Source organism: Rosa chinensis, chromosome 4 (genome assembly GCF_002994745.2).
Source record: "Rosa chinensis cultivar Old Blush chromosome 4, RchiOBHm-V2, whole genome shotgun sequence".
In the NCBI taxonomy this organism is placed as follows: Eukaryota; Viridiplantae; Streptophyta; class Magnoliopsida; order Rosales; family Rosaceae; genus Rosa; species Rosa chinensis.
Window position 1 is genome coordinate 65,033,375 of NC_037091.1, and position 15,748 is coordinate 65,049,122.

Sequence of the window (15,748 nt, forward strand, 5' to 3'; positions counted from 1 at the left end):
ACCAGCTCGTTTCTTGCAAACCTTAGAAAGTTCACCACAACTAAGGCCTGATTACTTTGAGAGATGGGATACAATTTTCCGTTCTCGTTTCTTACAAATCCTAGAAAGTTCACCACAACTAGGACCTGATTACTTTGAGAAGAGGGAATTAGTTATGTGAGCAAATGAAGCAGTTCGTCTACTTCACTGAATCTCATTTGACAGAAAACAAAAGGAAACATGCCACCACATAGGCTATAGGTGAAGATGCATAGTAGGGTTACTTGATTCAGTGACTAAACATGAGTACACAATTTCATTTGTCCAGAATAAGGCATGATAACATAAGATACATGACTGAAAATATGTACATTTCACTAGTGACTGTGATCAAGGGATACTAGGATCACAATTTTCTCAATCAATAGTGGACAGTCATCATTTTGCCTTAATGCTTAGAACATATCCCTAGGGCATTCCTCAACATTTCAAACCTAGCAGTGTCAAGAGGCTTAGTGAACAGATCAGCAAGTTGATTTTCAGTGGGCACAAAGCTTAACTCAAGTATGTTTTGTTCAACCAAATCCCTAATAAAATGATATCGGAGATCAATGTGCTTTGTTCGAGAGTGTTGAACAGGATTCTTAGTGATGTTAATAGCACTAGTGTTGTCACAGAAAATAGACAACTTACCTTGAGATATGCCATAATCATGAAGCATTTGCTTCATCCAAAGTATTTGTGTGCAGCAACTTCCAGCGGCAACATATTCAGCTTCTGCAGTAGACAAGGATATGCAGTTTTGTTTCTTGCTATGCCAGGCAACCAGATTGTTGCCAATGAAAAAACATCCCCCTGAAGTGCTTTTCCGATCCTTTAAATTTCCTCCCCAGTCAGCATCAGAGTATCCTGCAATTTCTACATTAGTGTCGAAGGTATAGAAAAGGCCACAATTAACTGTACCTGCCACATAGCGGATTATTCTTTTGACAGCGTCCAGGTGAGATTCTTTGGGGTTTGCTTGAAATCGAGCACACACACCCACACTGTAAGAGATGTCAGGTCTGCTGGCAGTGAGATAGAGCAAACTCCCGATCATACTTCGATAGAGAGTCGGATCAACTGATTTTCCTTCATGATCTTCGCTTAACTTGGTAGTTGTACTCATGGGATTGGTCACTGTCTTCTTGGAAGCAAGACCGAATTTCTTGATCAGGTTCTCAGCGTATTTTGATTGAGAGAGAAACAAACCTGTGTCTATCTGCTTTACTTGCAGTCCAAGAAAATACGTTAGTTCACCACACATGCTCATTTCAAATTCACTTTCCATGACAGATTGAAATTCTTTGACAAGGTATTTAGAAGTGGAACCAAATACAATATCATCAACATACACTTGGGCAATGATAATGTCATTTTTGGTTCGTTTCACAAACAATGTTTTATCTATGGATCCTCTAGCATACCCTTTTCCCACAAGATGAGTGGATAGTCTCTCATACCAGGCTCGAGGAGCCTGCTTTAGCCCATACAGGGCTTTCTTGAGCCGGTAGACATGATCTAGGTTGTGTGGATCTTGGAAACCTGGAGGCTGCTCTACATAAACTTCCTCCTGAAGAAATCCATTCAGAAAGGCAGTTTTGACATCCATTTGAAACAATTTGAACCGGAGATGACAAGCAATGGATAGGAGTAATCTAACAGATTCCAACCTAGCTACAAGAGCAAATGTCTCGTCAAAGTCAAGTCCTTCGACCTGTGAATATCCCTGAGCAACTAGTCTGGCTTTATTCCTAATCACGTTTCCTTTTTCATCGCTTTTATTTCTGAAAATCCACTTAGTTCCTATGACATTGCACTTACTAGGCCTTGGTACTAAGTACCATACATCATTCCTGGTAAACTGATTCAGTTCATCTTGCATGGCGTTAATCCAGTTATCATCCAACAAGGCTGCCTTAATATTTTTTGGTTCAATAATGGACACAAAACCAAAATGAGATATAATGTTCATGCTTACCAAATTTTCGGTAATGAAACACAGTAATACATTTTCTTCACTTACCTCAGAGGGACTTACCTGAACTGCAGCCTTTCTCCTTGTCATCGGACCATCTGTTAGATTGCCGATGATATCTTGAGTGGAGTGGTCTTTTTGAACTTGCTTGAACCCTCTTCTTTGGGTGGGAGCTGGTTCAAAAATGTTGTCATGGATTTCCTCTTCCTCAGATGATGTTTCAGTATTCTGTGAAGGTGTGACCGAGAAGGGTGAGGTATCTGCAAATGTTACTTCCTGTTTCACACATTGATCATCAATAGAAACATTAATGGATTCCATAACAACACGAGTTCTTTTATTGTAAACCCTATATGCTCTGCTGTTCAAAGAATACCCCAAGAATACACCATCATCACTTCTAGCATCAAACTTACCAAGGTGTTCTCTATCTCGTAGAATGTAACAAGGACTGCCAAAAACATGAAAGTGTTTAACATTTGGCTTCTTACCTTTCCACAGCTCGTAAGCAGTTTGATCATTACCTGGTCTAAGGAATACTCTATTTATTGTGTAGCAAGCAGTGCTGATCGCCTCAGCCCAAAAGTTTTTGCTTAAGCCTGCAGCGTGTAGTAATACTCGAGCCATGTCTAGCAGTACCCTATTTTTCCTTTCCACTATTCCATTTTGTTGAGGGGTTATTGGAGCTGAGAACTCATGTGACACACCAAGCTCATGACAGTAGTTAGAAAAAGAGGCATTTTTAAATTCAGTTCCATTATCTGATCTTATTCTCACTAAACAGTTATTAGATGATTGTTTCTCAATGATTAATTTTTGACTCAAGTTCTTAAAGGACTCAAACGTTTCAGTTTTGTCTTTCAAGAAGTTTACCCAGGTGTATCTTGAGAAATCATCTACAACTACTAGTATGTAGCTCTTACCTCCAAGACTTTCAGATTGAGCTGGTCCCATGAGATCCATGTGTAATAGTTCCAATACTTGTGAGGTTGTCGCAGAATTTACCATTCTGTGAGGTGCCTTAGTTTGCTTTCCAACCTTGCATTCTCCACACATCTTGTCAGTTTTACCTTTTAAATTTGGCAAGCCTCGGACACATTGTTTGGAAGATAATTTCAGCAAGTCCTGATAGTTGATATGTCCCATCTTTCTGTGCCAAAGTTCAAAGGTTTCCTCTGTGGATTTAACAGACAAACAAGACTGCAAACTAGAAGATTCATTTGCTTGAATATGATAACAGTTATCAACAGATCTCATACCTCCCATGATACCTTCACCTTTCTGATTTAGGACCAAACATCTCTGTTTGTTAAACCACACATCTTCATAGTCATCAGCCAAATGGCTGACGCTAATCAGATTTGCAGTTAATCCTTCAACAAATAACACATTTTTAAGGTTAGGTATACCTGGAGTGTTTACTGTACCTCGAGCTAGAATGTTAGCTTTCCTCCCATCTCCAAACGTGACTGATCCAGAGGTATTTTCATCCTCAAATGAAGTAAACCAGGTTTTGTCTCCAGTCATGTGTCTAGAACAACCACTGTCAACATACCAAAAATCTCGTCGTTTGTCAGCAAATGCAGTTAAAGCTACCAAACAAGTTGCCTCAATGTGAGAGCGTTGATGAATTTTGCTAGCACAAACAAAAAGACATGTATCATCAGTTTCACCAACAGGGGACCAATGATTTTTGCTTTTAATTTTTTTGGTCCAGACATCTTTTCTTCTTTCAGTTTGAGGATTCTTTTGAGAAACAATTTCAGTTAATTTGTTAATGAGTTCCTTTTGTTCTTTAAGCTCAACCTGTAAGGTTTCAACAGTACATTTTTCTTGAGAAAATTGTAAGTTTAAAAACCGTTCATTACATCTAGGTCTGATATGGCCAATCTTACCACAGTGATGACAAGTAGGAACAAAGGTTCTAGGGTTTGCGTACCTGTGTTGACCAGTGGGGATTCTTGGTCAAGTTTTACCTGATGATGTTGGTTTGAATTACCTTCCCTTACACTTTTGACATGATCATCAAGGGAGACATCTATCTGCTCTACAGATGGTTTTGAGGCTCGTACGAATTTGGTGCTTTTGGAATCTTCTCCAGTGTATCCTAGCCCACATGTATCATGAGGAGCTTTTCCTGATCCAAGTAACTTGGACATGGAAGTGGAGCTGATATCAAACTTCATGAATCTTTCTTGAGTTAATTTTATTTTAACTCATGTTGTAGAGACTCATTTTTCGCTAACAGTTCCAAGTTCAGGGCTCTTTGTCCTTTAACATCCAGTTCTAGAAGTTTGATCTTGTTGAGATACTCATTCTTTTCAGTCTTCCACGTCAGTATCTTTTGGTCACCTTGTAGATCTGCCGATTCACTCACGAGTTTGCTTTTCTCCAGTTTCCATGCAGATTGTGAGGATTCGAATAGTTTCTCCACCTTTTCTTTTTCAGTCCTCAGGAAATCTACTTCTTTTTCCAAGCTCAAGCTTCTAATCAGAGTGGCCTTTGAAGCTTTGTAGAGTTGTTTGCAGCGAACATTTGTTTCATCATCATCAGAGAAATACTCATCACTTTCAGAATCAGGCAACAATGATGAGACAAGAGCCACATTTTCAATTTCTTGAGATTCATCATCACTCCAAGTTGAAAGGAGTGACTTGTTGTTGCTGTTTCCAAGCTTTCTATTTCCACAGTCAGTAGAAATGTGACCGAAACCACCACATTCATAGCATTTTGGTTTCCCTGAGTGATTTCCTTTGAAGTTTCCTCTTCCATTCTTACTATTGTAGTCACTGTTGTTACCACTGCCAATATAGTTATTCCTTCTGGGAGCATTCGTGTTTTTAGAGGAGTTCTTGCTTTTGAGAAATTTTTTGAATTCCTTCGTCAGTAGAGCAAGATCTAGTGATCCTTCTTCCTCTTCAATTTCTTTCACTGCTTTGAAGGCTACGCCCTTGTTTTTCTTCTCAGGTTTTAACCTCATCTCATAGGTTTTCAAATTTCCGATGAGCTCATCAAGTGGATAATCATCTATATCAAAAGAGTCCTCTATGCTCGTAACCTTTGAGTGAAATTTTTCCGGCAGAGCCCTGAGTATCTTTTTGACTATTTTATCTTCATCAAAAGGTGCTCCTAGACTGCGACACTGACCGGAGATTTTAAGAATTCTACCATGGAAGTCATCCACGGTTTCATCATCTGCCATAGTCATGGTTTCGAATTCAAAAATCAGTGCTTGCAGTTTCTGTGCACGTACCTTTTTATTTCCTTCGTATGTAATCTGTAGGAGATCCCATGCCTGCTTGGCAGTCTCACAATGACTTATCCTCAGTTTTTCCCGCTCCGATAGGGCTGTGAAGATGCTGTTCTTCGCTTTGAAATCTGCTTGCAAGTTACGAACTTCTTCCTCAGTCCAGTCCTTCCTTGGTTTGGGAGTGGTAGTGGAAGCGCCTTCTTCTTTTGCTTTTGTCATAGGTACACTCCAGCCATTTTCTACGATGTTCCACACGTGTTCATCTTGAGCATAGAGGTATGATTTCATGTAAATCTTCCATTGAGTGTATTTTTCACATCCACCCTCGAACCAGGGAGGACTATTTATAGATCCCCCAGCAGCCCTATCACGTGAATGTTCCATCTTTCCTGGGATCTCTAGAAGGTTCTAGAACCCGCTCTGATGCCAATTGAAAATACTAGATGGAACCAGTGTTGATAAAATACTTTTTCTCAAGAGTTTAACCAAAGAAAGTATGATACATGACACGAAGATTTGCTAACGCAGTGTAAACCTCTCCACTGAGGAAACTTCACTGCGTGGCTTTTAACGTAGCCAACACGAAAAATCAATCCAATATTAAACACTAGAGTTTACAGAATACAAGTAGTGTTGTTCACAACAAACACCTTTTCTTAGCAACAAATGCTAACTTGTTTTACAACCATTCTAACTCTAGATTCAACATTCCAGGCAATCAATCTTCAGCCTTCCTTTCACTCAATTGAATCACTGATCTTGAGAGTGAATGTGAAAGATTATGCAAAGTAACACATGAAACAATTAAAGAGGGTTTTCGAAAACGATTTGAACAAAACTAGAAGTTCAAAGAGAAACCAATTTCTGCCGTCAAAAACCCTAACCAAAACTTTAGTTTTGAAACCTTTTTATAAGGGAGAAAAACTCCCCCTCAATCAAATCTTTTCTTGATAATTGATTAAGATAAATATAGAAAGATTTAAAACAGTTTTTGAATGTGCAATCGACACTTTCCTAACAAGTTCTCAAATTGATATGCATGTTAAAAACCATTTTAATGCATAAGGGATTATTGACTTAATACAACCGATATGCATATCAATTTAGATTTATACCAACCAATATGGAATGAATACACATTAAACTCAAGATCAGTGACTCGATTTGACTTGATCTTGTCTTCAAGAACCGATCTTGTGATCTTTCTCTTTGCTTCCTTGAAGCTCCGGTTTCCTCGTCGTAGTGGGAAATCATATGTTGAATGGTAATAGGCCAATGTACTTACAAACCTCACAATCACAAGACTAATTTCAGGAAGAACATAATGAAAACAGTTTAACATCAAGAGAAGCATTATATATATAACAAAATCCAAATATTTGAAACAACACAAGTGCAAAGCGAAGATTTGCATTCATCAACAAGTACTAGTCAAATAAAATAAGATTGAGAGTGAATTTTCTGATGATCTTATTCATCTCATAGTGGAGGTATATAAAAGGGATTATAGGAATACAATTGACTTACGTCCCTATTCTCTACCATACATAGAATAGGTAATTACTAACTACGCCATAATTACAATATATTCTATTCCTAATGTTACACCATGACTCACGCTAACACTCCCCCTCAAGTTGGTGCATACACATCAACCATGATCAACTTGCTTAGTGAATCATAAAACGCCTTCCTGGAAACTCCTTTGGTAAGTATATCTGCAAGTTGCTCTTCAGTTGGAACGAAAGAGAAGCTAATAATTTTGGCATCTAGCTTCTCCTTTATAAAATGACGATCAACCTCCACATGCTTAGTATGATCATGCTGTATTAGATTATATGATATGTCAATAGCTGCCTTGTTGTCACAATACAACTGCATAGTACTTTTGAGCTTGAAACCCAAATCACGTAACAGATTTCTTAGCCACAACAATTCACACACTCCATGAGCCATACCTCTATACTCAGCCTCAGCACTAGATCGTACCACAACTTTCTGTTTCTTACTCTTCCATGTAACCAAATTACCTCCAACAAAAGTGAAGTAACCCAATGTCGACCTCCTATCTGTAATATCTCCAGCCCAATCTGCATCAGTGAATCCACAAACCTCAAGAATGTTATTGTGTTTAGAAAACAGCACTCCCCTTCCTGGAGCTGACTTCAAGTACTTCAAAATTCGCATAACAGCATCCATGTGACTCTCACTCAGGTTATGCATGAACTGACTCACCACACTCACTGCATATGCAACATCTGGTCTAGTATGAGTCAAATAAATCAAGCGCCCAACTAACCTATGATAGCGAGCTCGATCAGTAGGTACCTGATCAGGATACTTAGCTAAACAATGGTTCTGCTCAATAGGAGTATCAATAGGTTTGCAATCCAACAAAGTTGTCTCTGTCAGCAAGTCAAGAATGTATTTCCTTTGGCACAAATAGATCCCTTCTCTCCCCCTGGCTACCTCAATTCCTAAGAAGTACTTAAGTTCATCTAAGTCCTTCATCTCAAACTCAGAGGCTAGTTGTCCCTGAAGTCTATTCATCTCAACAATATCATTGCCATTGATTGCCATATCATCCACATAAATAATTAGAGCTGTTACCTTCCCTTGTTGATGCTTCAGGAACAAGGTATGGTCTGAGTTGCTCTTTCTGTAACCAACCTTCCGCATGAATTGTGAAAATCTTCCAAACCAAGCACGAGGTGACTGTTTGAGACCATACAGAGACTTTCTCAATTTGCATACAAAATCACCTGGAGAAGCAACTACATACCCAGATGGAAGGCTCATGTACACCTCTTCGACTAACTCTCCATGAAGGAATGCATTCTTAACATCAAACCGTCGGAGTGGCCAATTTAAACTAGCAACAAATGAGAGCAGAACCCGAATGGTGTTCATCTTGGCAATATGAGCAAATGTTTCATCGTAGTCTATCCCATACGTCTGAGTAAACCCCTTTGCTACAAGGCGTGCTTTGTACCGATTCACTGATCCATTTGCATTATGCTTCACTATAAACACCCAACGACAACCTACAACCTTCTTGCCTTGTGGTGGAGGCATAAGTTGCCAAGTATTGTTCTTCTGCAACGCCTCCATCTCTTCCTCCATTGCCTTCCTCCACTTTGGATCCCCAACGCATCCTGCACTTTGTTAGGTACTGACACAGTAGATATTTGATTCACAAATGATTCATATGACTTAGAAAACCTCCTACTGGACATATAATTGGCTACTGGGTATTTCGATTTGGCAGTAAGAGTAAGTTCATATCTTTTGGCTGATTGGCCTCGAGTTGTCCAACAGTAGACTCACTACTACTAGTACTAGTGGGTGGACATACCTCAAATGAGTGATCTTCAGTACCAGGGAGCTGTGGGCCAGGGGTAGAAGAGATGGCAGGAGGGGCAGTTGTGTCTTCAGCTTCACTTGAAGTGATTGAAACTGGTGCCTGGATGTCTGGAGCTTCTGCGTCTGGAGGTGACTGGTTGACGTTCTCAATTGGATCCGTCAAAATACCTTCTGCTTGGGTGACTTCTTCTTCCCCGCCTTTTGATTCCTCATCCTCTCCATGATACAGCTCTTCAAAATATGAATTTTCCCCCTGAAGTGCTGTATCTGAAGAGGAAAAATAGCTCATGTCCTCAAAGAAAGTAACATCCATGGTGACATAGTACTTTTTGTAGGTGGATGATAGCACTTGTATCCTTTCTGATAACCTCCGTAGCCCACAAACACACACTTAAGCGCTTGGGCATCCAACTTAGACCTCTGGATTTTAGGAATATGGACAAAAACAACACAACCAAAGACTCAAGCTGGAAGATTATGAAATGAAGCTAAGGAGACATGAGATGCAAGAACCTCAAATGGAATTTTTCCTTGAAGGACACTAGATGGAAGACGATTGATAAGATGAGAGGAAGCATGTATAGCATCGCCCTAAAGATACTTAGGCATATGGGCACTAAAGAGAAGTGCACGAGCCATATCAAGTAAATGACGGTTTTTCCTTTTGGACACTCCATTTTGCTCTGGTGTTTGTGGACATGTGGTTTGATGAACAATCCCATGGATTTTAAAAAACTCTTGGAAAACGTGATTAACATATTCTCCTCCATTATCAGAACGAAGGACTTTAATGGTGCTATGGTATTATGTTTGAACAAGAGTACGAAAAGTTTGGAAAGCTGGAAAGACTTCATCTTTGGTTTTAAGAAGAGCAACCCATGACAATCTTGTACAATCATCAATAAACAACACAAAATATCTCATACCCGATACAGTAGGCTCTCTAGAAGGTCCCCAAACATCAGAATGAATCAACTCAAAAGGAATAACACTTTTATTAGAAACACTAGGAGAATAAGTAACACGATGACTCTTGGCCAAAACACATGTTTCACAATGTAAAGCAGACTTATCCACACCAATAAACAGAGTAGGCATGGTTTTTCTCATAAGACTAAAAGATGGATGCCCTAAACGACGATGCCACAATCAAATTTCACTTAGCTTATCAGAATTCGAATTCAAAGCGGTGCGGGACTGTGCTCCTGGTTTCTCCCCTGCATATGTCTGATCCAAATGGAACAACCTGCCCCTTAGGTACCCCCGACCGATGATCTCCCTGGTGCAAAGATCCTGAAAAAATCACACACATAGGATAAAAGGTTACAGAGCATTTAGACTCAGTGTTTAACTGTGGAACAGATATCAAGTGATGAGACAAGTCAGGCACATATAACACATTGTGCAATTCTAAAGTAGGAGTAATACGCATTGATCCTGACCCTAACACAGGAAAAGCTTCACCATTGGCATTAGTTACATAGGACACATGTGGAGAAGACAATTCAGTAAAGTACGATTTGTCATAAGTCATATGATCGGAGGCACCAGAATCAATAATCCATGTATCGGAACCAACAAAGTTAGAAACCTTTAAAGCCATACCAATCTTACCACGACCAGCTATAGAGGTTGTAGGAGTAGCCCCACCTGTGGTATGATGATCCTGTCCGGCCACGCCATAGAAGTCTGGTTCTTGGATTAACTGAACCGCAGCTGCCTTTGCCTTAGGACGATAACCTTTCTTTTTGGGGTACCCATTCAGCTTCCAACAAGTCTCTCGAACATGTCCAAGGTAGTTTCAATACGAGCATTAAGGACGAGGGCGGTTGGTGAAGCCTGGAGGAGGACTTTGCTGATGCAGGGGAACCGAACTCTGCTGCTGAAGGAAAGGTGTCGGTGACTTAGCCTGAATGGCTAGGCTAGACACTTCAACCTGTGCGTGCTTGACACTTTCCTACTGAGACTCATCTTTACGGATGTACGTGAAAGCTGTGTTTAGACTAGGAGGGTCTGTCATTCTGAGAAATTCTCCATTGGCACTGCTATGCTTCTCATCAAGCCCTCTCAAAAATACATGAACTCTTTCAAGCTCCTTCTCCTTCTGGTACCACACAAGATCTTTATGATTCTTGATCTTGCAGGGACGCTTCTGATCAATTTCAGCCTATACAATCTTTAGCTTGGTGAAATACACAGCTACTGGTTGCCCATTCTGTTGCATATAGCAGCTTTGCACATCAATTCATGAACCTGTATAAAATCAGACTCATTGGTATACAGATCTCCCAATGTCTTCCATATCATTTCAGCAGTCTCACACTCTTCCACCAACTGTAGCACATCTTCAGTCATGGCTTTGAACAAGAGAGCCATCACAGATCCATCATCATCCTCCCACTTAGCATAAGCATCTGCATCTTCCTCACTATGAGCTTTGGTTGTTCCATTCACATGCCCCATCTTGTGTATGCCACTAAGATGGATAGACATAATCTTCTTCCATGTTCGAAAATTGGTACCATTGAGTTTTGGACCACCAAAAGAGCCATCGTCTGAATTTCTGACAGAAACCTCAATCTTTTGGACCTCATTGATCTTAGAACACTGTCCTTCACTTTCATCACCACCCATTGTAACAATATAGTAGTAGAATCACAAAAACACAGAGTATGCAGTGGAAAAAATAACAGGAATTCTGAAATAATAACATAACATGCAGCAATTTAATATATATATATATATATATATATTGGAATTGACCTGTTGCACAGGTAGGATTGGACTAAGGCCGACACCGGCCTGAACTGAAGAAGCGAAACAGACGGTCGATCTGTGACTGAAGGATTCGACCCAGATGTTGATTGGGTTAAACAAATCCGGTCGACCTGTGAGCAGCGATGAACTGAAGAACCCGGTCGGTATGTGGTGAGATGGAGGCGACGATTTCAGACCAATCGTCTGCAACGGTCTCGGACGAATGAAACCAGTCTGGGTAAGAAGTGCGTTGACGGTCTTTGGCTGAAGACAAAGCCGGAAAGCGGTCTGAGCAAGAGGAGAGCAATGATGACCTTTGACTGAGGACAAAACCGGACTCGATCTGGACAAGACGAGGCCGGAACCGATCTCGGCGGTTTTGAGCAAGAGAAGAGGACGATTGGGTCTGATGCGCTGGAGAAGATAACGCCGAAGTCAAAGAAGAAGATGATTGGTCGTTCTTTGACGGACGCCTAGTGATGCAGACAAACGATGACAATAGCAACGTCGTTAAGAGACAAACTCCTCAATTCTAAAAACTGAAACAAACAAAGAGACAAAGTCCTTTTGGATCTTTACTCTGATACCAAGTCAAATAAAATAAGATTGAGAGTGAATTTTCTGATGATCTTATTCATCTCATAGTGGAGGTATATAAAGGGGATTATAGGAATACAATTGACTTACGTACTTATGTCCCTATTCTCTACCATACATAGAATAGGTAAGTACTAACTACGCTATAATTACAATATATATATATATATATATATATATTCTATTCTTAATGTTACACCATGACTCACGTTAACAGTACTCAAGAATAAGAATCATATTTCCACACCAGATAGATCACAGTAAGCCCAAGAAAAGCAAAAAAAAAACTAGAAGAAGAAAGAAGCGTGGAATTCAAAAAGGATTCCATTAGAAAAGAAATAAAAAGGTAAAACGTACTTTGGACCTTCTTCTAAAACTGAAATAAAAACATAAAGGCAGAAACACCTTAACTCAAACATAAGCAAATCCTAATGGATTAAAGAACATTTAAAAAGCCAGGTAACAACCAACCCATCTTAGCTATACACTCACCATCTCATGGAAACTGTTTCCTCAACTACTAGAACAATGAGAACCAACCACCAGATAACCCAAACCAAAAGAATTCCAAAGTAAAACTGGAAAAAGATATAACAAAGCAAACTTCCAAGTACAAAGTCACTTACAGTAGCAAGGAAATCCAATAGTAAGATGGAAAACTAAGTCAATTATTTGAAGGGTAACCTCACATTTGGAACAACATGCTATTGATCAAGAATGAACAACAAGAACATAAAATCAAGAAAAGAAACACAAATTCATAAAACAGAAGTCACTCACCGAAAAGAAACCAATCCAAAACCAAGTTCTTACCTATTAACTTGAAACAAACTCTCCTCTCTCCTCTCTCTCTCTCGTTTCTGATCTCTCCCTTAGAAAGTACCCATCCAGAAATAAAAATGTATTCTTCTTCCCTCTTCCTATTTCTTCTTCTTTTCTTTCTTTCTCATCTTCTCTCTGTCATCCGTCTTTCCCGTCTCCTCCTCTCTTTCTTTCTGTCTTTTAAAGTGCAAACTCTCAAAACCCAAACTTTGTCTCACCCTCCCTCTCCTCTCTCTGTTTTCTTCTCAACATCTCTCTATTTCCCTTTCTTAATTCTCTCCCTCTATCTTCTTTTCCATTTTATTTTGTTCCTCTCTTCGTCTCCCTGCTCTCTTCTTCTTTTTCTTTCTTTTCTTCTCTTCTTCTCCTTTTCCTTTCTCGTCCTTTATTCTCCTCTTTCTCTTTCTTTTCTCTCACCCACCGTCAACCACCCAAAACCAAATCCTTCTTATCTCTTAACAAAAAATTAAACAGAAACAAAAATAACAATAAATAAAGAAAATATCTTTTATATATATATATATATATATATATATATATATATAACACAAAGGTTTAAGTAAAGAAAAATATCACAAACGTAAGAAAGGAATAAGAAATTAAAAGAAAAACAACTTACTCAAAGTCAAAAACACAAATAAGCTTCAAAGTCGGGTGCGGGATATCACAAGATCACTATCTAGAACAATCAATTCCGACACTAAATCAATTCTCAATTTCGGTTTTCTTTAGTTTTTTTCTTGATTATGTTTAGTGTGATTTCAAGCAAGGCTGTGTAACATATAGGTTAGGGGTTATTAAAGCCCGAGACATGATTTCAATATCATTTGATACTTGATTATGTTCTATGTTTATTGGATGAAAGTTGATTTTCTAGTACCTCATTGATGATTTCTATTTGCACGTTCTTTGAGTGCACGCTTAGAATGTATGATAGGATCTATTGTTTTAAGCATGTAGATGACTACCTAATCAATGCATGTTTAGTAAATAACAGCCAAGCTAGGAACTTAGCATTTCTTGTGGAAACCAATTTCTAGGTAACCTAGTGATAACACCCTTCATTAAGTATCTTGATATGTTGATTACACGCATTTTTATGCATGTAATTGTATCTAAAACACTATAAATAAGTTAATCTTCAAGTCAATTATTATGTAATTAATCTATTTATATTTATCTTGTAAGAAATAAGTGGAGTTGCGAAAACCGATAGAAAATTAGACAAAATTGGAGCAAATTAGAGTTTTCGATAAAAAGTCATCACCGAGTCAACTGTGACCGATGACATGAAGGGAGCGGAATCCAAAACCACAATATTGCGTGCGGTGGTGCCGTAGAATTGTAAAAATCTAAGATAGAAGAAGAAATGCAATTTAATTAATTAAGATAATTAATCAGACGATTAATTGCTTAATTAATTAGCAAGGCACTAGCAACCAACTTAATTAAACTTAATCAACGTTTAATTAAGCATGGCAGTATGAGAAACACGTGCAGCAGTCTTGGTTTCTTTCTTCTTTTGTATTGGACCACACAAACACTGACACGTGGTTGCTCTCCTCCTTGGTTTTTACTTTTTACACACATCAGCCCTTATTCTCTTCTTCTGACGCAAAAGCATAGCCAGCACCTCATATATAAATGTAGACCATGACCTATTTTTCCACTCATCCCTTGGATAACACCGCACTTCCCAGTTTTCCATAGGGGGAGGGCTGCTGCCCTCTCCTTTCCACCCTTCCATTTCTCTTATTTTCTTTACTTTTCTTGTGAGTATTTGGAGGATTTCTCACTCAAGTTTCAAAGAATCATCATCAAGAGCACCACGCCTCTATTTTGGGTAGTTGGGTGAAGAAATTACTTGGTTCATACTAGCTCATAGCTAGAAGTGACCAAGCTAACTCTCCCCTCTCTTCCTTATTATCTATTCCATAATTTTATTTGCTATTGATGATGTATTTGACTATGGATAGTGAGCTAGTAGTTCAATTTTGGGAGTTAGGATTGTAAAACTCTAACTCATCTTGTGTAAATATTGATGCTTTAATGAAATAAATGTAATTTTTCTTGTGTATGCTTTAAATATGAATTTATTGGTCCTTAGAAGCATGTTTCTAGGCTTTGTCACCCTTTGAAATTATGTTGTGGGCAATTGTGATGATTAGATTGATAAATTGACAACATTAGTCTATGGCATCTAGGATTTAAGTGTGGTAACCATTAGCTAGCTTAATTGTAACTAAGCTTGCTTGGGTCTCTATTATCTTGCTCTCTAGGCCTCTAATTTTAGATATTGCGCCTTAACCGGCGTAATGCCCAAATTAGAGTTGATTGTGGCCTTAACCGGCATAATCAATACACCGAAAGGATAATTGGTTTAGTAGCCTTAACCGGTACTAGATACGAAACTCAACACATATAGAAAATGCATGCATTTGTGAAATTGGCATCGATATTTGCAAGATAGTTAGTATGAATCATCCAACACTCCCATGTTCCCATTAATTTGAAAACCCAAATTTAATTTTCTTGTTCGTTAATTAGTTGTTTAGTTTACTTTTCGGTTACGTTTAATTTAGTTAATTCACAATTCAAAACTTCCTACAATTTTTGACTCATTTGTGCATATCCACCACTAGGCTCTTAGTTTTGATTAGACTTTGGTGAAAACTAAAGCTCTAATCAAAACTAAAGCTGAGCATTGCTAAGGCTTGGTGCCTTAGAATAGCATTTTTATTTATTTTCTTTTTCTGTTTCCTTTATTTGCTTAGTGACTCTAGTTCCGACTATCTAATGATTGTGGGTTAGCCATTAATCCCTGTGGTACGATAATTTTGGGTTTAATACTTTCCTATCTTGACACGATTCGTACGCTTGCGAGAGTATATGTTCATATATTCTTCTTGCTTATTGAGTGCAACATCTTAGATATTTGATAACACCCTTCTTTGCCATTTTGT

The 15,748-nt window shown here is 38.7% G+C and overlaps 1 long non-coding RNA gene across 1 annotated transcript; it reads right to left on the bottom strand.

The window, feature by feature from the left end:
• Positions 1–9,758: 9,758 nt before the first annotated feature.
• On the bottom strand, positions 9,759–13,101 carry LOC121052647. The gene is made up of 3 exons (XR_005809705.1): positions 12,777–13,101; positions 10,224–11,839; positions 9,759–9,902 (listed from the first exon to the last, which is right to left on the bottom strand). It is a non-coding gene; the product is annotated as an uncharacterized LOC121052647 (long non-coding RNA).
• Positions 13,102–15,748: the final 2,647 nt, after the last annotated feature.